At 35.8% G+C, this 26,006-nt stretch overlaps 2 long non-coding RNA genes across 3 annotated transcripts in view; one reads left to right on the forward strand and one right to left on the reverse strand.

Annotated features, from left to right (window-relative positions):
• The window catches only part of LOC115858527 (uncharacterized), a 235,233-nt gene that overhangs the window by 132,170 nt on the left and 77,057 nt on the right, over window positions 1-26,006 (forward strand). The window contains exon 3 of one of the 2 annotated variants that reach the window (XR_009565407.1): window positions 10,158-10,325. The exons of the other annotated variant lie outside the window; for it this stretch is intronic. This is a non-coding gene — a long non-coding RNA (uncharacterized lncRNA). Of the gene's footprint in view, window positions 1-10,157; window positions 10,326-26,006 lie in introns of those variants that run through there. 2 annotated transcript variants of the gene reach the window in all.
• LOC132597912 (uncharacterized) overlaps window positions 1-26,006 on the reverse strand; it is a 451,325-nt gene that overhangs the window by 33,191 nt on the left and 392,128 nt on the right. The gene's annotated exons all lie outside the window — the stretch shown is intronic.

Here is a 26,006-nt window from a genome sequence, read left to right on the forward strand (position 1 = left end):
AGACAGCTTTCAAATCCAGACATTCTGGCTTTGTCTATGCCCTTATGTACCCATACCCTGCTCTCTGAATCAGAAATAAAAATTTAACAGAAGCAGCTAAATCTAGCACCAGGAGCCAGAGGATGAGGACATCCCAAATGCTCAGACAACCTGAGGGATCAAAACCTGAGAAATCAGTTTTACTGTGAGAGCCAAGAGTGTGTGACCAGAAGCTAAAAGGAGAGAAGGACAGAAATCAGTCAGGACTGGAAAATGAAATAGTAGTAATGTAATGGGAGCCCAGTGGAATGGCTGAGACAGGATTTGCAATATCTACATACTGTGTTAGGACTCCTAGCCACTGGGCATGGGCGGATGGGTTAATTTAAAGTAACAAAGCAGGTCTTGAGAAACATTTCCCCCTGTGAATTTATCTCATTCCCTTTCCTCAGCCTTCTAGGGCACAGTAAGAGTATAGAACAAGAGGAAAAACAGATGGAATTACCAACTTAATTCATTTCCTCTAACATTTTGAAAATTACTATTCATTCTTTATACACTCTTCTCACTAGTAATTGCTTCCTTTTTATTACTAGGAGCATTCATTTGATAAAGGCAACTCTTGGCTCTGAGATACTGTTATGTTCAGGATCAAAACAAGATCCAGGTAACATATTATTCTTATCACAAACAAGGTATAGGAAAATGGATCTGAGACGGGTTGGGACTGGAACTTGTGACCCAGTGCTTGCACCTGGACAAATGTCTCCTCAAGCAATAAAATACAAAGAAACTATAAGGGACTAGAAATAACTGCATACATGCGCAGTTGGGCAAATTTTGGACAAAAAAACACAAAGAGATCAAAAACCCAACTGCCACTTCTGAAGAGCCAGGAGCAAAACAAGGGTGTTGGGAGCAAAAGCAGGGTATCACATATGCCCCCTGCACACAAACCACCACCAAAGGGGTAGGCAAGCCATCTAAGCCACCCCTCCGGCCTGACCCCTGGACCTGCCGCTACCCTCAGTCCATATAAGGAAGCAGCCTGCCGCCCGCCTTGGACAGCCAGCAAGCAAGGGAACCTGTTTCTTGTTCTTGCTCCCCCCTCCTGCAGCAGGAGGCCCAATATAGCCTTGCCTGAATTTCTTATTTTTTTTGCGGTACGCGGGCCTCTCACTGTTGTGGCCTCTCCCGTTGCGGAGCACAGGCTCCGGACGCGCAGGCTCGGCGGCCATGGCTCACGGGCCCAGCCGCTCCGCGGCATGTGGGATCCTCCCGGACTGGGGCACGAACCCGTGTCCCCTGCATCGGCAGGCGGGCTCTCAACCACTGCACCACCAGAGAAGCCCCGCCTGAATTTCTTGTCTGGCCTCATCAATTTCTATTGATTAAGGAGGCCAAGAACCCTGGTTGGTAACAGATCTAAAATTCTCAGTCTTGTAATATGTGAACACAAATACCATCACCAGGTAAATTATATTTGATACCGAAACCAGCTGGAAGGTGGGTATCTAGGTCTGCTTACCATTCTCTTTATTTTTATATAACGTTAAAATAAAAGCAATTAGGCAACTAACTTTGGTGACTTGAACATAATCTTTAATTGGCACCTCTCCTCCAGATTCTCCCTGAACTTGGGAAAGGTATATAAAAATATCGGGAAGTCTATTTTAGTCTGTAAACCAGGAAACTGAAAAGTACATGCAAGGAACTCCTTCAGTATCTGAAATGGACACTACTAGTACATCCTTAGCTAGAAGTGCAGGAATATGTGGTGAAAGTGGTCCACACAGTAGGTTATTGTATATTTGGGGAACAATTTCACTTTACCAATATCCTTGAGAAAGCTATAGATAAAAGAGCAAAGATTTTTTTAAAAAGTATGTTTACTCCATGCATGGCATACTCATGGGGCAGTAGTCTTGCTGAAAGAGTGACCATTTAACCTAGAGAGAAAGGGGCCCAGCTAGTTGCCCGCAACACACTTATCAGGACCGCCTTCAGCAAAGAGATGCTGCTCTATAGTAAAAAAGCCTCTAGAAGGAACACTTCCTCCTTCCATATTCTTTCCATATGACACCTTGATGTCCAAATTGGCAAAGTTAAATCACAACAAATCAAACATTTTCCTTCTCTCTTTAACTGCCCCCTGGCCTGGGAGATTCTACCAGAAATACACAAAGTCTTTTTGGAGAACCCATCCCAATGCACAAGACCGCATGAGCACAGATCTGCCTCTGTAAAGATGTACAAAGAGAAAAAAATCACTAGGATGAGAAATGCTTCAGCAGTTCAAGAGAATCAATCTGAGGAATGAGACATAACTATCCTTTGAAATGATGTTTCTGCAAGATAGAAGGTAGGATGTTAGAAAATCTTTTATTTTCAGCAAGGCAGAAGACATTGCTAGAGGAAGACAGGCTCAAAGAGGGAAATTATGACATCAGGAAGGATAATTGCATGGAAAGGGAAAACATGATTGCAAAATTCTAAAAAGCAATAGAAGCAGCAAGACTCAATGGGAATACTGAGGACAAGTGGAACAATGAAATAGAAAACATAGAGTTTTATTTTTTTAACATAAGTCATAGACAAAAGGGTGGCAGCATGAGATTAACAAGGAAAAAATGAGACATGGAGGAACTATTGATTCATTAGTTTATCAATACAGTTAACAAATATTTTTTGGTCACCCACTATTTGAAGGCACTGTTGCAAGCACAGGTGATAGAATGATGAGCAATACAATGTTCTTGCCTCACAGGGGTTAAATTATAGTGAGTGGTACTGATAACAATCACCTAGCAAATAAATGTATAATGAAAGGTTGGGTAGTGTCAAATGCTATGAAAAACAACCAAAGCAAGGTAGGGTATAGAGCATGATAATGGGGTTGCCAGAGAGGTCCTCTTTGAGGTGAGATTTGAGCAGATAATGCAAAAATGTAAGAGGGTGAACAATGTAAAGAGCATTGCAGGCAGAGTTTAGCAAGTTCAAAGACCATGAGCAAGGATGAGTATGTGTGTATTCAAGTAGATATAGTGGAATGACCAAGGGTAGAATGCTAGAAAAGGAAGTCAGAGAGTTAGTAAATAGCAGATAATTTAGGTTCTAGAAGATCACAGAAGGAGTTTGGATTTATCACAAGAGTAAGGTGAAGCCACTGGAGGGTTTTAAGCAGGTAAGTAACTCAGCTTATATTTTAAAGAGATAATGTTTGAAATAAGAAAATATACATGTATCTGCTTTAGCTTCTTTTTTAAAAAGAGAAGTGAAAGTATAAATCAGAGCTAAAGAAATTGCTTACCTATGGCAACTGAGTGGAAGGAAACAGGGTAGAGAAAGGGAAGGAAGTAACATGTCCCCGTGAGATTTTTACATGTTCATAAATGAAAACAAAGGAGCCAAGCTATAGTCCAGTAAACAACATAAGTGGTCTTGAAAAGGGGGCCTGGGAGAAATGATCTAAGTAACTCTTGAACATGTATTTTGAACACATGCTTTGAATTTAAAAACAAAATCATGACAAATTTCTGACTCTTCTTAATAGATCTGTGCCCAGAAGTAATGAAAATGTCTGTGTCTTGGCTTTGTAAGCTTTCCACTCCCATTCATTCAATCCACAGGGTTATTGCTCAGAGCTATTGGTGTACACCTGTAAGCTAGTCCCTTGAAGCTTAATTTGAACGATGATACAGCAGTGATATCATGGACTTCAGAAGATGACAGATAAGGTTTTAAATTTCAGATTTGCTCTTTGTTAGCTCTTGGCATTGGGCAGATCACTTAATCTCTTTGACTGTGGTTTTCCCCATCAGTAAAGTGAACAATAACAAAATCTAATTGACTGGAATATAGTGAAAATTAAATGACATAATTAGGCAAAGAGTGCCGAGCATGCACTCTCTATCCTAAAAGAAAGGCAAGCAAGCCTCCATCTTGTTAGAATGGTTTAGGATAGCCAATGTTAAACTATGAATGACTACATTCTATACACATGATTGAAGGCTAAACTCAAGAACCAAGTAGCAGGAATTAAGTTTGAAATATAATCTAATATCAATAGTCAATTAATATAGGATTTATTGGGGGGATTTCATGTAAGTTAGAGAAGTTACCTCCTTGGTGATGATGAAACCTCTGTAATCCATAATTAAATATAATAAGTGTTGAATATTTCCTTCACTTAAGACTGAAAAGCCAATTATATGGACTTCAGTAGCTTTTGGTCTTGACACAAAAATAAAGAAAAGTAACAATAAGAAAATACATATCTTTAATCATCTTTAGCTTCACTCACATCTTGGATTTTCCAACATTGGAGTAAATGTGAATATAGAATGAAGCAGTGTTTTTTCTTACTGATCCTAGTTATTAGGATGCTTTAAGATTGACTCTGTTTTTGCTATTGAATAGTTGCTTATAAAAACTAAATTTTATTCTGTCTTTTCCTAAATTTAATGTAAGCTCTATTAATAATACTCCTTGTAACATTATAAAGAAAATGAAAAAAATGCACATTTAAGCATGATTTGAGAAATGCAATGACATTATGAGCTACAAGGCAATAGCTTTAAAAATTACTATTCATTTCAAAACAATATCACATAATTATTTCCCTGCCCTGTCCACAGTCTTATGTTAGTATTTTAGACTCAGATGAAGAGTCCAAAATAGATTTGGAATATATATTCCAGCATATTTGGAATTTTTGCATGAAAATTAGGAGGCATTTTAAATCAGTGGGGAATGGAAGAATAATAAAATGCATGCTGTTAGGATATTGACTATTTAGAAGAAAATAAAGTTTGAATACTAATCATCATATATAAAAATGAAATCTAGATGGACTAAACATTCAAACAATATTTGGAAGAAAACATACAGAAATGTCTTAATAATATTGAAGTAGAAGAGTATCTTTGAGGTGATGCACCCAACCCAGAAGGCATATAGATATAACATGATAGACTTGACTCTATAGACATTATCAATTTTGTATAGTGAAAGATGCCATAAATGACAAGCAATGAAAGATTGGAAAACAATATAAAAAAACTTCAACAAAGCAATACAGGTGTGAACAACTGAATAGAAAAGTGGGGAAATAATACAGACAATCTACAGAAAATAAGTAGAAATAGACAATAAACACATAAAATGATGTCCAGGCTTACTGACAAGGAAGGGACCCAACAAGCCTCACTAGTTGAATGGAAATGGTACACTCAAGAGCACAGCTGGATTGCCTGGAGAAGCATTTTGTCCTTACATCAGAAACAGGCAGCTACACCTTTGGAGGAAATATTATCTTCAACTCCAGTGCCTTCATGAAGCAACAGTGCTGGCCCAATGGGGTCTTTGACTTACAGGTGTTCTTCTAAATTTCTAGCCCTGATTTACTGATAGCTCAGCTAAATTAAAACTTAGGACTTCCCTGGTGGTGCAGTGGTTAAGAATCCACCTGCCAATGCAGGGGACATGGGTTCGAGCCCTGGTCCGGGAAGATTCCACATGCCGTGGAGCAACTAAGCCCGTGCACCACAACTACTTAGCCTGTGTGTCACAACTACTGAAGCCTGCGTGCCTAGAGCCCATGCTCCGCAACAAGAGAGGCCACCGCAACGAGAAGCACGCGCATCGTGAAGCATGCACACTGCAATGAAGAGTTGCCCCCGCTCGTCACAACTCGAGAAAGCCTGCACGCAGCAATGAAGACCCAAAGCAGCCAAAAATAAATAAATAAATTAAATTAAAAAAAAAAAACTTAATCGTGTTCATTGGGTCGCTACTGGTATTCAGTCTTAGTGCTAGATATTTGTAAACAAAGGTGGATGTGGTTACTCAGTGTTCAGAACTCAAGGTAGTCTTAATAGCCCTGGCCAATACTATCCTTGATGAATCATTTCACATTTTTACTAATTCTTGGGTTGTTGCCAATATCCCAGGTATCTGGTCTACCACTTGGAAGACCTCAGACTGGTGGATTAAAGGCACCCTTTTTTTTGAGCCATGAACTGTGGAAACAAATCTCAGCTGGCAGTCAGTTACTCATGTAGATGTCTATGGTAAGGGCCCAGTCTCTAATGAGACCAACTGGAATCAAGCTGCTGATCAGATGGCCACCATCACTACCTAAATTTATCATTAGACTGGACATGGCAATACCTCCACTTTCATAGACTGTTCATAAAGAATTGTATGTTTCTGATCTAGAAGTTATTACTTTATGCCAAACTTGTGACTCTTGCCAAAAGTTGACCCATCCGACTCACAAGTGGAATGACACATTGCAGGAGTCATTGCCTCTACCTTCTGGCAAATTGACTACATGGAATCTTTGATCCCTATCTTAAGGATATCTGTGGTACTTCATGACTGTCACCACTTTTTCTGGTCGTAGGGTTGCTGTTCCAGTCCAATCAGTAAAATCTGGCCACCGAACTATGACTCTAAAATCTAAATTGTGCCGTGTTCCACTTTCCAAACCATCTACAGTTTGACAATGGTTTGCCTTTTGTCCTAAAGGCCACTGAAAAATAGGCTGATTATCATGGTATTTGATGTACATTCGTGGCCCTTATCATCTTCAGGCTGCTGGCATCATTGAGAGGTAGAATGCATTTTAAAAAACAGTCATCTAAAAATTATTTCGGACTCTATCGACCTTGTCTTTTCCTGGTAAAACAGTGTGATCACTGAATGTGGCCATCTCAGAATGGGTTGATCTCCTCTTGCCTTCCTCCTGGGTAATGATCACAGGAAAGGGGAGGTGAAATATATAAAACTATTTTGAAAATTCAGGATTCTTCCCTGACTATTCCTGGGCATGATGTGTGTCTTTCTCCTACCAGTAACCTCAGGTAGGCCTGACTGGTACACCCTCTGGGTGGCAGCCTTGCCAAAAGGGAAGCTAGGAGATTGAAACATAATTCTGTTTCAGTCACCTGGATTCTAGCAACATGGATCATGTGCAGGCATCCTTCAGGGCACTCTACATCACTTCTGGAGAATATGGGGCAAGGAAATCAAGCGCTTGTTGATGTTCACATACTGTTTGCTACATTGTGAGTAACAAAGCCCTTTATCTCTGAACTTGGAGTCTTGTGTCTCCTACCAGCATCCATGGAAAAGTAACAGACTAATATAATAGCTTGTAAGAAAAGTAAAATCAAATCCTAGACTGGCACACACATGAGTCTGATGCTCACTAAAAGTTGAAAAGCACTGAATTTGGTTGTGAAACAAAAGAGATTAAATATCCCCTGAAAACACAAGCTATGCCTATTTTTTTTGATCACTCCAACGCACCTGGTTTGTTTTACAAAGTTTGTGCTGCTTAAATGTCAATTAACTGAATTATACAGGAAGCCATTATTTTAAAAGGAATACGTGCATTACAGTGTAGGATTGCAGGTACACACATACTTTTTGATTCATTCAATATAAAATATATGCATATCCAAGAGAAATATCTTCCTGTTCTATAAGCCATTATAACTACAGTTGGTACAATGTTAGTTTTAGTTTTCATTATCAGGGAGTTGTTAAATTATATTTAATGATAACATTGGATTCAAGAAAAAATTTCCCATATTAGTTTAAAAATTAGCCCTGAGATATCACATCTTCATTTTTTGTATATCATAAAACCGTTTTATTAAATAGTGAGCTTTACTGAAAGATTTCTAGTTAAATTAAAAGAACTAAGGAAATGGATTTTCATAGCAAACTGTCAACTCAAGGAGAGCTTTATCTGAACTTCTTATATTCTACTTTTCATTTTTAACTTTTTTTTTCCCTAGCTGGTTCTGTGTTAATCCAGTGAGACTCAAAAATGTCAACTCACCATTTATCTCCAAGAGAAAATATCCTTTCCTAATACTGCAATGAATGCCATCACTAAAGATGAAATTTCATCATAAGTGTCTACAAAAAGAGACAAAAAGATCATAATAAAAATTGTAGGTCTTTTTTGTGTGATAAGGTAACATTTGAGAATGTTCATTGGTGCTGTCTTTGGCTGACAAAAGTAATTAATTCCAGCATGCATCTACCTAGTAGAATACAAAAGTTACTTGAAAGTGTGTGTGTGTGTGTGTGTGTGTGTGTGTGTGTGCGCGCGTGCGCGCGCACGTGCATGAGATGAATTTAAGCTTCCTGTGTAGAAAATGTGAGTCAGAGTAAAGCAATGGATTTCCTTTGCTTCTTTAATCCTCAACCACAGTAACATTTTCTAAATTGCAGGTCTCTATATTTTTAGGCTACCATAATCACTAGTGTTAAATCCAGAGTTTTGCACACACACTTACATTTCACTTTCCAAATTAAGTTTGAATTAAGTTTTGAATAAATTTTGAATTAAATTTCATCAGTTTTGACTGATGAAAATATAATCAAAGTTATATGAGCTAGACCATATTGTATGTATTTTATGGGAAGCCTTTATACTTCTAATACAACTCTAGTTTAAGTGATGGGGAATATTTCATTTCATAGGGATATCCCATGCATAATTTTCACAATATGCTGCTTTATCTGATGTTATCTCAATTCATTTTTTCCCGAGTGAAATCTAATATCAGAACCTTGAACTAAGGCAGGGAGACAGTCCAATGTAATAAAAAGTTATCTAAACTCTTTTGTTACAACTGTACTTCTCCCAGTGCTCCCATTTAGTCACCAGTTGTAACACGCTTGTTGTAAATTTCAGGGGTTTTTTAAGTCTTGGTTTGAAAGTACCAGGAAGTTCAAATCTCATGAGTTAATTTCATATCCTGCCATAGTAAATGGAATCCTGTATTGAATCTCTTACATACAAGAAAGGTCAGTTTCACTGTAAATATCATTTCTGCATTGAAACAAGACATTGCTTAGCTACTGGCACATGTGGTTTTTCACTTACAGACTTCCCTAGAATAGTTTTTTGAGTCTTAAAGTTGAGTTCTCTTTAGTATGAATTGTGATCCAGGAACAAGAGATCTAGGTAGGTGACTCTTTTAATCAAGAGTCAGAGAGCTCTGAGGAATGAATTCAGCCTCTGTTACCTCAGAGCTGTGTGGTCTACAGCAAATTACTCAGTATCTTTGATCTTGAGTTTCCCCATTTACTGAATGAGGATTTAAGGTCATTGTGAGAATTATAGGAGATAAATTACCTGACAAATAGTAAGCACTAAATAAATGACTGCTATCATTATGTGTCATTCCCACTTTAGTTTCTTCTATTCACTCCAACCAACACACTCTTATTCCCTTGGTACCTAAAGAAATCTTACCTCTCTTATAAGGTGTACCTCAAATTCAACTTTTCTTTTGAAACTTCTCAAAATGTCCTGAGGTGGAGGTGATTTCTCTACCACCCGAAGCTCTTCAGTACCTCTTGTAGGTAAAAGTAAAGTGAAAAGGAATCATTATCTTCTTTAAAGTTCTCTGTCACACTGTTATTTTCCTAATTACATACTTGATTGTTAAAATCCACACATTAACCATAGGAGCACTGAGAGCAGTACATAGCACTGAGAGCAGAGATTCATGTAAGATTTATTTTATATGTGTTAAGACAATGGATATGTGAGTGAGTGTATGAAACCTGGGTCTCCTTTTTTTTAATTTATTTATTTAATTTATTTATTAAAAAAATTTTTTTTTTTTTGCTGCGTTGTGTTCGTTGCTATGTGTGGGCTTTCTCTAGTTGTTGCAAGCAGGGGTTACTCTTCATTGCAATTTAATATATTTATTTAAAAAAAAATTACATCTAGTAGAAAGGAATCCAAGTTGCAAAGGAAGAATGAAAACTGTCACTGTTTGCAGATGACATGATACTATACACAGAAAATCTTAAAGATGCCACCAGAAAACTACTAGAGCTTATCAATAAATTCAGTAAAGTTGCAGGATACAAAATTAATATATAGAAATCTGTTGCATTTCTGTATACTAACAATGAACTATCAGAAAGAGAAATTAAAGAAACAATTCTATTTACTGTAAGAGGGAAGAACAAATCTGACTCCATATTGGATGTTTCTTTTACTTTAACCTTTGTATTTTAGTGCTTTTGCTACAAGTTAGTCACTAAAGGGATGCTGCCTATAGCTTAAAGTATACATAATGGCCTATTTCCGGGAACCCTGCCTCCTATGCCTGAGCTTAAACTAAAATACCTTTGTTTAGCTCACAGGAAACATCCTGACCAGGCCCACCTATGCATGGCTGCAGGAAAGAAGAAATTAACATCCACCCCCTCCAGAGTCTGGCTGGAACTAGGAAATATTTGCAACATCTTATTGCCTTTTTTTTTACTTTATCTCCTCACTTCCCCCTCTTTGCTCTATGAAAGAAACTAGCATACAAACCCAGGCAAGATGGTTTTTTGGAACACTAGTCTACCATCTTCTCTGCTGGCTTTCTGAATAAAGTTGCTATTCCTTGCCCAACAACTTGTCTCTTGATTTGATTGGCCTGTCATGTGGCGAGCAGTACGAGCTTGGGACTCAGTAAGATTACCAGTGCATCAAAATGAATGAAATGCCTAGGATTAAATCTACCTAAGGAGGTAAAAGATCTGTACTCAGAAAACTATAAGACACTGATGAAAGAAATTGAAGATGACACAAACTGTTGGTGGGAATGTAAATTGGTGCAGCCACTGTGAAAAACAGTATGGAGGATTCTCAAAAAACTAAAAATGGAACTACCATATGACCCAGCAATTCCACTCCTGGGTATATATCCAAAACAAACAAAAAAATGAAAACACTAATTTGAAAAGATACATACCCTCCAATGTTCATAGCAGCATTATTTACAATTACCAAGATATGGAAGCAGACTAAGTGACCATTAACAGATGGGTGAATAAAGAAGATGTGGTATATATTTACAATGGAATACTACTCAGCCATAAAAAATGAAGTTTTGCCACCTGCAACAACATGGATGGATTTGGAGAGTATTATGCTAAGTGAAATGAGACAGAAAAAAAATACTGTATGATATCACTTAAATGCGAAATTTTAAAAAGAAACCTAGTGAATATAACAAAAAGGAAACAGACTCACAGATATAGAAAATAAACTAGTGGTTACCAGTGGGGAAAGGGAAGTGGTGGGGACAATATAGGGATAGGGGATTAAGGCATACAAACTATTAGGTATAAAATAAGCTACAAGGATATATTATACGACACGGGGAATATAGCCAATATTTTATAATAACTATAAATGAAGTATAACCTTTAAAAATTGTGAATCCCTATGTTGTACACCTGTAATTTATATAATATTGTACATCAACTGTATCTCAATTAAGAAAAATTACATTCCTGGTGAAGGTTGAAACTGCAGTTAGGTATTAAATCTAGGTTTGGTATCATGGGCTTTAGCATAAGCGATGCCATTTTGGGCCTGTGTTGTTGTTGTTTTAACAGATATAATATTTTAAAATAAAATTAGCAGGAGTGAAAATATATTTCCTTTTTCACTCCAGAATATCTCCTATTCAAGAGCACCATTCAAAGCGCATAGAAACCATATAAAAGACTTATTAATTAATGGATTGGTTTGCTCTTTCAGCCCCAGATGAACACACAAAGAAATCATTTATTTTTAACCTTAGTCTCAAGCATTAGTATCAGACATTTTCCATTTATTTCCTTAAATATATAAAACTGTCATCAAAATTGTGATAAAATACTTATTTCCCTTTGTTTCTTTCCCAGGAACACTTCTTTCACTTCCATGTCCCTTATCTTTAGTTGGGGGAGGGGTGGTCAGGGAGGAAGAGGTCATGAAGGTTTCCTCAAAGACTAATGAAACATGAAGGATGAATAAATGTTTCCTGGACAGAGGAGGAGGTGAATGAAGACTTATAGGAGTCTTTGGGGGAGAGCTTGATTTTGTGATGAGAACCTGAGAGATGATGTAACCAAACTGGCAAGAGAGAAAACTCTAGCCTCAAGGGTTTAATTTGTCCTTGTGAACATTTGAAGAAGAACATCTTTTCACAGAAAATTTCCCAAGCACATCTTTCAAAAACTGTGTTGAATTATTTCCATTTCCAAGGAAACTTCTGGAAGAATTTCATCTTAACAGGTATTGCATCAGTGTTTTTCAAAGACCCAAGACTGTGTGTATGGCATTTGGAATTAAGCAATGCTGCCCTCTAGAGGACTCTAAGGTCATCTGACTCGTAACCGTCAGGAAAGAACTGGGACAGAGAAAAAGGTTCTCTCCCACATCTTCTTATGTGCTTAGGCCCTTAAAAATGTAGTTTGGGAAAGAAACTGACCATGGGCATAGCATTGGTTTTCATAAGGTATAGCACTATGGATGGACGTGTGTGTCCAAAGGGATCCAAACTTGGGTGAAAAGCAATTAACCCTTAAGACATGTGTGTCCCCTTTAATAGCCTGCCTCTAACACCCCCATTACCACCACTCCAGGGACTCCTTGAGGTCACACTGAGAAGACAACTCTTTAAATCAATCCTTTTCTCAGATCTCTTTGCTTTTCATAAGTCATTGGTAAAGACTGCCCTCATCAAATGTTGTTTTTTTTTTCTGTCTCAGGATAACTTTACAAAACTCAGGATATTTGTATTTTCTGTTCTGATTCAAATGCTCTTATCTTGGGTCTTGGCAAGGCAGACTTCTACGCCATGTCCTCAAAGAAGTCTTCCCTAAACATTCTGGATAAAATAACCACCACTACCCGCTGACCTAGACATTTCTCTTTGATTCCTATGATCCTTTTTTATTTTATTCTTAACATGAGCTCATATTAGTTTACATGTTTATTGTCTGAATATAGCAACATATTTAGTCCCATGAAGGCAGAAAAATTCTGTATATTTCTATAACCAAGGGCCTAGGACAGAATGTAGTATGTTTTGGGCTAGTACTGTCCAATAGCATTTTCTGCAATGATGAAATGTCCTATATTTACACAGTTTAGTAGGACAGCCACCTGACATATGTGCCTACTGAGCCCTTCAAATGTGGTTAGTGAGACCGAGGAGCTGAATTTCAATTGTATTCTGTTTTGATTAATTTAAATTTACTCATATGCACTTAGCAGCTACAGTATCAGACAGTGTAGTACTGGCTTTCAAAACAATTTGCTTAATGGATTAGTTAATAATTAGCAAAAATACTGTGCATATATTTCCTATACGTCTTTACCTCTGTTATCAGTATTCTTTCATAACTGTATTTGTTTATCTCTATATATTTTGTCAATCTTTAACTTGCCTTCAGAAGAAATAAGGATTTCCTAAGAAGTTGACTCCCCCAAATCAGTTTTTCCCTTTCACTTCTGCCCACCCTCCATATTTATGGAATTTATTCAAGGAAGCAAATTTCTAAAAATTAGTGGTGCTACCTCCATAATTTTTACCCTGGAGAATAAAAACAGGACAAAAATTTTAATTATCTTTTTTGCATCAAGTAGTACCATATGGAGGAACACTAAGGACTGCCTGTGGCAAAAGATCAATGTTTCAGAATAAAAAAAGAAAAAGAATTAGTATATAAGAAGTCTGTATTCTTTATTTTTCGTGATTTCATTAAAACTTTAGTTCTATAATCTATGATCCTGATCTTTCATATATGTTTGCTTTGAAAACAAGGCTTTTCACAGGTAGTCTCACTGTCAGGTGAGTATTTGTAAAAGCTTTACAGATTTGTTTCCTAGAGTAAGCCAATTTTCATGAATGCCAAATGGTAAGGTTATAACTTGAGGCTGCATTTAGAAAGGACAGAGATTAATTCTATACCAGAGGAGAAGAGATTGAAAAATCCTGTCTCGAGAGAGGTAGAGGCTACCTGTAATACATATATCCTAATTTGCTTTCTCTGTGTTGAAGTCCAAGAATGGAATGGCATGTTAGGATGAGGAACCATTGCCCTTATCCCTATGTGGAACTCCCAAAAGAGCTCAACTTGTAAAGTATCTCTTTACCAAAAGCTGCAGTTCAGCAAAGGTGAGCAAAGAGAGGGGCTTTAGATCCTGTGACATAAAGAATTGTGTTGAAAAATGCCTTTAGGTTGATTTATGTTTCAAGAAATCTGAATGCTTGCCTCACTGTTTTTAAAGAGACCAATTAATTTATTGAGTGTGTCAACAAGAAGTTATATTAGTAACATTTTACTAAAATATACTGTGAAAAGTACACGGCTTTCATTCTTGGTCAGATAGAGATGGATGTGAAAGATTTTCATTGCCTGGTAATAAGAAGAAATATAAGTCAAAATAAAAATCATACTGTTCTATGGGGATAGTGAAAAGTGATAAATGCAAAGAAACCCTGATAAACCAAATTCTCAAAGAGGAGCAAGCTGTCACAGAAGAGCACATTGCCTAGGAGCAACTTCTGTGCATGACGGTGGATGCACATGACAGGTGGATGCCCTATCTGTGAGAGCTGGAATTGACATGTATAGAGATATTTCAGGAACAAGGAAAAATCATCCAGGCCTTTAGATTATAAAGTGGGATAATGAAATAAATTGAAATCTAGGAAAGCTCTAAATACATAAATAAATTGCTCAAAAATTGCTAGCAGCCATAATTAACTAGGACCACACTTGCCTTCCCACCATAAACAACTAGAAACTGAAAAAAAAAATGCAAATATTATTTTCAGACACTGAACAGTTGAAAGTGATCCATAAAGAAGATAAATAAATGAAATAAGCCCTGCAATGGACAGTTTCCTGCCTGGTGGAACTTTTCAGATGGTGGTGCAAAGATGAAGACCCCTATAGATCATAAAAGTCCTGCTTAATTGAGAGGACAAAGCTTGGAGATGAGGGAGGTACAGGCAGCCAGGATTTGTGGGGCTGAGTACCAGAAAGGAGATAGCAGTGAAAAAAGTTTTATAAATCTGCATAGAAGTTTCCTAGAGTTTGTTGCTAAGTAATAAGCCAAATGTGTGCAGTGAAAAACATGGCAAGGAATTGTAAGACGAATAATCCTCAAAGCTAACACAGGTCTGAGAATGTTTGAACTGTGGCCATCAAAAGTCAAGAAACCTTGTTAAATAACCAGGACATTCAGCACACACTCTAGAAGGATAATGCCTTCAGAGGAGAGCTAAGCTAGATGTAGAAAAAATGCTATCCTATAACTGTCCTAACAATGCTTAGCAATAAGCTTTGAAGAACACCAAACTAATCTCCAAATTTAACTGCTTTCCAGAAAAAAAAACTACAACAGTCTTAAGAGGAAGACACCAAAATTCATCCCTCAGAAATATCCAGCATCCAACCCCAAATTAATAGATACGTGCAATGCAGAAAAACTGAGACATTTACCATGAGAAAAATCAGTGTATAGAAACAGATACAGAAGTGACAATTGATGAGGTTAATACAAAGACCTTAACATGTGTTATAACTATGCTCAAAGATGTAAAGTAAAACATGAAAATAATGAGAGAAGAAATGGAAGATACACATTTCTAAAGATGAAAAGCACATATCTGTATTTAAAAATTGAATAAACATCTGGTTATGTAATGCAGGGGGAAAATCAGTGAGCATTATGTTATTGTAAAAGATATTATAAAAAATAAAGCATAGTTCTGTATATGCTAAAGAAATATACATAACCTAAGGGACATATTGGACAAAGCCAAACTGTTTAATATCATTGTAACTGGATTACCAAAAAGGGAAGAATCAGAAAAACAATTTGAAATAATAATTTCTAAATTTCATGAAAATTAAACCCACACATCCAGGAAGATTAATAAACCAAAATCAGTATAAATTCAAGGAAAACCACACAGGGCATACTGTAATTAAATTACTAGAAACCATTGAAGAGAAAAATTTTAAAACAGAGGAAAAACATATATTATGTATAGGTGAACAAAGAAAAGAAGAATCATAGACTTCTTATAAGAAATTATACAAGATAGAAGACAAAGGAGCAACATTTTAAAAGATAAAATCAATCTTTATACCTCAGAATTCTTAACTCAGAAAAAATATTAAGCTAAAATATTTAACCAGTCGTTAAAGACTAGATATGGGTAAGCATGAGAATTTGCAGCCACTTGAAGGCTTTTCTCAATGTAGTTCATCAAATTCTCATGAAAAAGATGGAAGGCAGAATGGTAGAATGGGGAAAGCCACCCTTAAGTGTAGGCCCAAGGAGGGTAGCAGGAAAGGCACAAAGTTCCACTGTACAATACTCTTAAGGGAAGCAAATTCTGTTACCCACAGGGATACACTGAAAACCCATTTTGGCTGGGGGAAATTAAAAGAAAAAATGTCTTTACTACTGAACTTCAAATAGAAACCATCCTAGGCTTTGACCATTAAAGGTGTGCTGTAAGAGGCAGCATCACTGAACAAGTCCCATCCCCAATACCCAGAGAAACAAAGCTTGCATAAAATAGGATAATTATGACAACAGAGAATACATACAACTTCCTACCAGACTAACATGCATTAAGTAATAAGTAATAGTGGTTTACCACTGGGGAATGGACAATAGTGTGAAGAAAATCCTTCTTTGAGGCAGAGGCTTAGAGGAAACACCTAAAGCTGAGGGTGGAACAGGAATATTGAGAAAAACACTCAGTCTAGCCCTACATTAAGTATAAGGTAATGTTAGAGGACTCTGAAGCTTGTAGTACACTGTGGATAATGATATCAATAACAAACTTCAAACAAAAGTAAACAATAAAACCCAAGCCCAGCTAAACTCCTAACTAGATTAACTCAACCCAGCATACTTAAGGCATAGCAGAAAGGGAAGCATGCCAATTTCTGGCAAAAATATTTACCTCAGTTTCATATTTTCTAAAAATTATAAAACATAAAAACAAAGAGACAAGTTACTATCAAGGAACAAAAAGGAAACACTATTAAGGGTCAAAATAATTAACAGAATCAAGTTCAGACAGGGAATTTAAAATGACTATAATGAATAAGTTAAAAGTTCTAGTGGAAAAGGTGAACAACATGCTTGAACAGATGGAAGATTTTAGCAGAGATATAAATGAAATGAAAATGCTAGACAACATATAGTGACATAGTTGAAGAAAGCCTTTGGTAGGCTTAGCAGTATATATGGCATAGCTAAGAAATGGATCAGTGGCCTTCACATGATCAATAAGAATTACACACACTATAACACAAAAGAATACATTAGCAGAAAAAATAGAATCGAACATTTTGTGGGATATTATAAAACAATATAACATGTGTAATTGGAATTCCAGGAGCTAATTGAAAGAGAATGGAGAAGTAATATTTGAAGAGATAATGGCTGAGAATTTTCCAAAAATAATAAAATTCACATATCCAAAAAGCTCCGAGAGACCTCAGAAGGATAAATACTAAAAATATAACAAAACAATCAAGAAACCCCCACATAAACATATTACATTCAAACTGCTGACAATCATAGGTAAAGAGTAAATCTTGAAGGCAGCCAGAAAAAAAGACAATTTGCATCCAAAAGGACAAATATAAGATATACAGAAGACTTATCAGAAATGTAAGCCAAAAGACAACGTAGTAGCATCTTTAAAGTGTTGAAAGAAAAACAGTCAACCAAGAACTCTCTACTTTGCAAGTATATCCTCTAAAAATAAAGGAAGATTAAAGACTTTTTAGGAAGAACAAAACCTTCTTACCCCATTCTCAACTCTTGACAAAATCATTTGATAAATGATTTATGGTGTGATATCTGGCAAAGTCAACAAATTTTATGTCGGTTGGTAGACTTTCAGCTGGTGAGCCTTTTGGACACAACGTTGATAGAAACAGTAAGCCCGAAACTATGGACCTTCTTTCTTTACCAGAGCCACAGAACCTGGTGATTTCTAACCATCACCTTGACAGAAGTTATTTCATCTGTGAACAGAATACTGAATTCCAGAACAAGAATACTTAAACATGATCCAATGTGAAATAATATATAGATATCCATAAATGAAATATTTTCCCTAAGTGGTATTAATGGTGGACCATTTTAAATGATGAAATATGGAAGTAATAATAACTGTATATAAATAATAGTTTGCTACCCTATGGTTCTTTGGGTCTTTTAGAGAAAAAAAATAACCCTCACACCATAAATTTAGCATAATTTTGCACCACAAAATAATTTTCAAAGAAATATAAATTGCAAAATTTTTTTCTCCTTTTGAGGGAATGAGAACTAGGTGAACTCCCCAAAGCCTATCTATGTGCATCGCAAATAGGGAGTTGAGAATTTGCAGTTTCAACTAAAGCTAGCCACATATTTCTAGCAGCTACTTAGGAGCAACTGAAGATCCAGGGAAACAGAAAAAATTAAAATTGCATTATATGCAGAAAGCAATTTCATGGTTGAAAAGTCAAGGGCAGAGACTTTCTAAGGTTTTGACAAAGGTTAAACCAAGGTTAGAAGACTTATACAAGTTAAGGGTAAAAAAGAGAAGCAGTTTTTAGTTGGCCAGACCAAAATTTTCTGCTGAGTGAATCAACCTTTTCCAGACCATCAGCATATGGTCAAAACCACTTACAAATCTATGTTTACTTTTACTCTATCCTGATATGCTTCACTGAAGAGAGACTGGATTTGAGCTAGTAATTATCCTGTAATTATTCAAGACCAATAATTATGAGTGCTTACTGATCAAAAGATTCACCCCATTCCTCTCTCAAAGGTGAGATTTTATTTGTTTTATTTTAGGTTCAATTTGTTGAACAAAATAGCTAAACACAGGTTAGAGAGTGAGATTACTTACTCTCAGTGGTTTCATTAATAAACAAGTTATTTCAAATCCATTTTAGTTTAAAATATATATATATATATCAGCTTTTGGAATTTATAGTACATATTGTAAAATATTTGCATATTAATGGATAGATGTGGGAAGGATAAAGGTTTTAGTTGGGCCTATTTTAGATTAGTTAAGTCAGAGAACATTTCTCTCAGAAGGTGATATTTAAGTAGAAACAAGGATAAAATAAAGAATGAGCCACAAAAAGAGTTGGGAAAAGATATTTCCTGACAGAGGAAAAAGCAAATTAAAAAGTCTGAATGGGAGAGGGATGGATTGGGAGTTTGCGATTAGCATATGCAAACTATTATATATAGAATGGATAAACAACAAGGTCCTACTGTATAGCACAGGGAACTGTATTCAATATCCTGTGATAAACCATAATGGAAAAGAATATAAAAAAGAATGTGTATACATATGTATAACTGAATCACTTTGCTGTACAGCAGAAATTAACACAACATTGTAAATCAACTATACTTCAATAAAATAAATTTTTAAAAAAGGCCCTGAATCTACAGTGGAGTTGGCAGGTTCAAGGAACAATAAGAAGCAATATGGCTGGAGAAGAGTAAGTGAGGGTGATGACTTTGGAGAGGAAGCCATGTGCCAGGGAAGTGTGGACCTTGAAAGACATGATGAAGACTTGAATTTTAAGTGTGATGGCAAACCAATGGATGGTTTTAAGATGGACTGATATGACCTAATTTACATTAAACAAATAAACAAAATCAAAATACCCCATGAAACCTCTCTCTGGCTAATGCCGTGAAAAAAAAAACTGTGGGCACAAGTGGAAGTAGCCAAAGCACCTATCCAAAATTATCACCCCTCCAAATTCCAAAGATCAAAGAGGAATATATAGATGGACATTGAGACTGGGAGAAATACATCCTTAATTAAGGGAAGAGCTGAGCAACAGTAGAGCAATAGGATTAGGTAACTTGTGATTGGTGAAAGGCTGGGGGTTAATATGATTATAAATTCATACAGAGAAATTGGGAGCTGAGATTGTTAAAGTAGATTGGAGCCAGGCACTGATCTGGAGTTTGTGATTTATTCCTTTAGCAATGGAATGGACCAATTTTTTAAATTAATAATTTAGATTTTATTTAATGAGAAAATCTATATATTTACCAACTTTTTCAAAATTTTCCCATTCAGTAGAGTACTCTGCTAGAAATTGGAAATACAGAGATAAATAAGACAAATGCAATTTCTCTGAAATTTCATAGTTTGTCACTTTGGTTAGAATAAAGTAGCTTCCTATAAGCAAGTGATGTCACCTTTTCTAACGCCTCAGAAGGTAGAACTTGCCCTCAGTTTTGTGGCTATTCTGGCTTCACTTTAAAACCACCAATTTTCCATTTCCAAAGGGTTCAGCATCAATACCCAAAGTGACATAGACTCTTACCCTTCTCTCAGTGTTGACTCAATCCTTCTTATTTGTTATCTTGCAAGTTACCAACAGATCCTGGCCTCATGTGACAGTGGGGAAAATTAATTTATATTCTCATCCCAATTCAAGTTAATATCGAATCTCCTTATGCAAGGTCCTCTAGTTATTTCTGAGGCCCTCCAAGGAGCTGTCCTATGACTACTCAGGAATAAGTTCTTCAATTTTCCACTTCAGCTTCTTCATTACTTCATTAGCATTCATGTTGATAATAATACATCGATAGAGAACCACTCTGCAGGGTGCAGTCAGCCTCTGCAGGGTGATCACCCCATATTAAAGCTCTTGGAAGGTCAGCCTTACTATTCTCTCCAATGTCACCCCATCCTTAACATGCAACAAGCTTTTCTCATAATTCACCACTATACAACTCTGATGATGACAACCATTTTACTAATATTTTAGTGAAAGATGTGAGGACAAGAATACAGAAATACAGCACCAAAAGTAATGTAAAACTAGCTCCTAAATATGCCTTTTCTCAGAGTCTGCAGGTCCATGGCCATCCTCAGCATCTGTTTCCCTGTCTAACTTGTGGAAAGATGCCAACTCTTGCTCAAAACACACATGCGCATGAGCGCGCGCGCGCGCACACACATACACTTATAAATTTGAGAAACTACTGGGAGAATTCTATGTATATCTATGACTCCAAATTGAAAATCAAATTGCTATGAGTTATAGAGAGGTCCCTATTTTAAACCCATATCTCAGATTTTTGTCTCCAACAAAGCCCTTCCTAGAATGCTTCTAAATGCCTCACCATTTAGAGAAAATTCCATATTATCTCCCAAAAAGATGTGGAACCATCCTTCAGTCACCACGGCCTCATCAATTGGAACATAATAGTCCAAGAGTGACATTTCTAAATCACTCATCTAAATAATACTATATGCAAATTATTTTTTTTAAATTAGTCAAATTCTGATTCACAGCCTGTCTGTGCGGCACGAAGCTCACACCTGTAGAATTTTTTCTTTTTTTGCAGTATCAGCTTCGTCCACAAATACTTGAAAACCAATACATATAAGACTTCAAGTAAGATCAGTTTACAGTTCAGTGAACACTAAATTCTTACAAGACCAAGAAACATTTCTTCCAAATGGGCAAAAGTTTTGCAGACACACTAAAAATTACACAGGGCATTGTGCTTTACCTGCAAGCATAGTGCTGTTCTTAAGATAAACATTTACATTCTGATATTGGTTTTGTTTTCTAAAAACATGGGGAAGTGTTTATATAAATAAAAGGTACATTCAAAGGTACCTTCCCTAATACAAAAGTATGATATTCTTGAAAAGTCACTGAAAATTTTTTATATCCAGAAAAAAATATGGCTTCTTTTTCCTTATACACATCAAGACTTCCTAAACTCAAGATCTCTTTTTTGTCCAGGGAATCCTACTAGACAAGTCCAGTGGCTCCAGCAGTCACATAGAAGATGCCTGCTCATCATTCACTTGTCTGAGCAAATTTCATCTCATGTATATTGTCTCCCTCACTGGAATGCCAGCTCCCTGACAGCAAAGGCTCTTTTGACCTCCATGCCTCTAGACTAGTCCTTAGAGGAGTGCCTAGTATACAGGAGGTATGCTTGGCACATGGAAAACTCAATGCTCACTGAATTGCTACATTCTGAAGAGAGAGATTTTCCAAAAATAACTAGTAAGTAAATAGTGATTATACTCTGAAGTTTATGCCTCATACTATGTTATATTTAGTTTTCATTGCCACCATTTCCTTTCTCATTTTTTAATTGAATAGACAGCTTTCCCCATAATGAAAGAACTAAAGAAAAAAAAAAACCTACATTAACAAATTGCCCACTTGTTCTTTTCCTACAACAATGCCCAACTCAGGAGCTACTTCAATTTCTTCTTCCTGTATCTGGTCAGAAAAAAAGAACTTTCTCATTGTGTGTTTTCTCATAGTACTTAATAATGCTGTGCTTCTATTATACCATTTGCCATAGTATAATTACTTGTTAATGTGTTTTTCACATATTCCAGAAAAGAAAGCATTTCTTTAAAAGATTTCCTTTTTCAAGAAATCCTCAGCACCTTGTAGTTGATCAAAAGCATATTCTGAGATATTACTGAAATTCAAAATAATATTCTTACATAATGTCTTTTAACAAGTCACAATAATTTAAAAAATATAGTAATTTGGAATTACCAAGTAGTTACCAGTCTTGGTTAAATTCCTCTTACAGTCTTACTTTGGAAAAACAAAAACTGATGGTTTGTTTTAACCTGTTGTATTATCTATTCTTACTATATAACTTTGTCAATGTCATTCACTTTTCATTGGTTGTTTTGGTCATCTTAGTGGATTACTCTTTCCATTTAATAGTTTATAGCATATTATTTTTCAGGGAGTACTCAATAAGATGCATGACTCATTTTTTTCCTGCTTTCAAAAAATGTATTTTCCTATTAAAATTCTCAAACAAATAATTTTGCATATTCAAAACCCTGGTTAGCAGTTAATATTTTGGTTTTACTCAAGTCTTTCAGTTAATGTAAAAGTAATTATGACATTCCTTGGGACTGGACTTTGTAGGTATAAGAATTACATTTCTATCTTCTCAAATTCCATGCTCATAAGCTAAGCTATCTAACATAATAATACATAGCACAAAAAAATATATAGGGGTTTTTAAGATGTCAAAACCCCTACATGCCATCAACACCTGCTCTTTGCTAGATGTTTCACTATTTCTGTTTACCCCACCAAACTCTTATATCTAGTTTGTTTTCATGCTCTCCATTACCAGTCATTTCTTTTGGTTCATTTGTATTTAGATCTTCAACTATTGATTGGAGAGCTACTACTGTAGACGTAAACCTGAACAGAATGATTTCTACTTTCAAATATCTCATATGTGAAAATAATTATAATACTATTTAATCCAAACCATAAAAATATAGTTTACCCCTGAACAACGTTGGGTTTAGGGGGACTGACACCCTGTGCAATCAGAGAATCAGCATGTGCTTCCTTCATTTCAGTGGCCAGGCGTCCATGGATTCAACCAACTGCTGGTCGTGTGGTACTGTAGCATTTGCTATTGAAAATAATCTGCATATAAGTGGAACTGCACAGTTCAAACCTGTGTTGTTCAGGAGTCTACTGTATTTCTTCTGTCTGCAGGGTTCAGAGATCTGTCACAAGCATCTATTGAATGTTAAATGTGTTCTCCAGATAGATGTGTTAGCTTGCAAAGGAATGGTCATTTTCCTTAAAAGAGATCGAAAATTATGCAAGTCAGAGTAGTTGTAGATCTTGTAGGGGAGGAAACTTTTCCCTTCTTCCCTTCTAGGTTCTTTGGCTGTTCTAATAATTAAATTGACATAAGGCAGACTAATAGGAGAAAAGCAAATTTAATTTCACATGTGCGGGATCCCATAAAAATATGAGACTCAAGGAAGTGAACAAAACAGGCAGCTTTTATACCATTAGGCAAGGAAACAATACATCTATGAAGAACTGACAAGACAAAGGGGTTCAGGCTTGGGGTGGCAAACTGGTGAAGAAGTAACAAGGTTTATTTATACAGCCTTCTTGGTCCCAAATTCTCTGTCTCTGGTGATAAGGATGCCTTCTACCTATCTGGTAGAGGGAGGGTAAATTTCGCATGGGGGATTTATTTTCTGCCTTCAGGGGGGCAAAGGAAGTCACAGTGTCACTCATATCAGTTGTTTAAGTAACTTTAATTTAAAAAATTAATATGCTCAAGTAGCATATTTGGAGGTGGCATATTCTGCTCCCCTTCAATATCAAGAGATCTTTCATAAATGCAAATCTGAACATGGTGTATCTCCGAAAAAAATTTATCAATGGCTTCTTTTTTCCATTAATTAACCCCCTTGGCTTGCTTAATAAACCCTTAACCATCTGACTTGATAGTTCACCAGTCCTGTTTCTAATGGTTTCCTGCACTGCACCACCCTTCAAAAGATGAAAATTTTATACTTTGGTCATACAAAACTGTTTATATAATGACTATACTCTTATAATTTTGTATTTGCATAAGCTGTTTCCTGTGCCCAAAATCCCCTTTCTGATTTTGTTTACCTTTGCTTTCCAACCCATCCAACTTGTCAGAGTAGAGTTTGGGAACCCTATCCTCTGTGCTCCCAATTGCATCTGATGTCTCTCTCTCTCTCCCTCTCTGTATATATCTATATATGTATGTGTGTGTTTCTGTGTGTGTATATATATATATACATATATATATATATACACACACAAATATGTATAAAATAATCATTTCTTCCCTGTCTTACTTAATGACCAAACATCTTATTCATTTCTGTGTCTCTAATAAGAAGTGTATGTTATAAAGGTTCAAGAAGTGATTGTAAAGTAGACAAATTTATATATCAGTGTGTCAAAATGTTTATATACATATAACATGTGATATTATATAGATAAAATATATACTATCTGGATTTCAGAAAATATATGAATATTAAACTGGATTTTTCAAAATTTCCTTGGATATTAAATGTGATACAGCAATAATATTTTCAACACTTCCTCCTTCTGTCCATGTCTGGTGTTTATTTGTTTTCCTGTTATTAGCAAGATAAGATTAAAGATTTCCTTTTACTTTTTGCCATTTTCTCTATATGATTTTCTATCCATGTCACCACACTGTGTCACCTCTATGATTGGTGTTTCATTAGCATTGTCCCTTGAAAATAATTGTTGTCATTGGCCCCAAAGGTACACACTGAAATTAGACCACATCAATAGATTCTAGAACATAGACAGCTTTAGAATTAGGCTCTGCCTATTTATCTTTAACAGATTGAAAATTAATTGAGAGTAAAAGGGAAAAATCAGTTTTCTCCTCTATGTCCTACAGGAGATATTGGGAATCTAAATGTTAATTCTGGCTTTGTGTTAACAAGGAAACCTCTACTTCCTTTGATTGTATCTTTCTCACACAAAAAGTAATTTTTTTTTCTTGATTTACATCAACTTTAAAGTATGTTTGCCTCTGGTAACTTGTAAATTAAAGTGCTTTTATTGTATTCTGGTATCATCACTTACTCAATGTGTCTCTTGTTTGAACATTTAAATTTTAGTTAGATTTTATATATTCTCAGTTACATTCAGTGTAGTAGTTTTGCCGTAACACCAGTTGAAAAAAGTTAGAAAATGCCTGACCATATGGTCCCTTGATGCACAACACTTAATACAAAACTCAAAGTAAACATTTCAAAAGTATTTTTGGAATCATTACCAAATGTTGATGCTACATAATAAAGGCTATATGGCAACACTCCAAATGTTAAGCATTCTTAAATTGAGGAGCATTTTCATAATGGGAAAAAATGGTTGTAGAAAGGGAACACACTTAGGCACTAGATTTCACTGAGTCAGCTCAAATCAGGTGAGACCACTTTAAATTAAAGATGTCATGTCCTTAAGCCTCAAGGTCATAAAATATGATTTTAGAAATAGTAATATGAATATCTTTTAATTATCAATCTTCATTGAAACCATTTTGGTTGTGACAGAAAGGTTTTATTCTTGAACTTACGTTTGTACTAGATTATATATTGTATCAATGGTTCCTAGTTACCTAAATTTTACCTGTAATTTTAATTGGTAAGTTAATTTTCTTCTTTAGTGTTTGAATTATATTAAATAGCTAATACACTGTACATAGAAAGCATACCACCAAAAAGTAATGCACCTTAAATTGTATAGGCAGAATCACATGGAATTTTCTCAACTTTGATTATATCCAGAGATCTCCAAGATGT

This window comes from Globicephala melas, chromosome 10, assembly GCF_963455315.2.
Source record: "Globicephala melas chromosome 10, mGloMel1.2, whole genome shotgun sequence".
In the NCBI taxonomy this organism is placed as follows: domain Eukaryota; kingdom Metazoa; phylum Chordata; class Mammalia; order Artiodactyla; family Delphinidae; genus Globicephala; species Globicephala melas.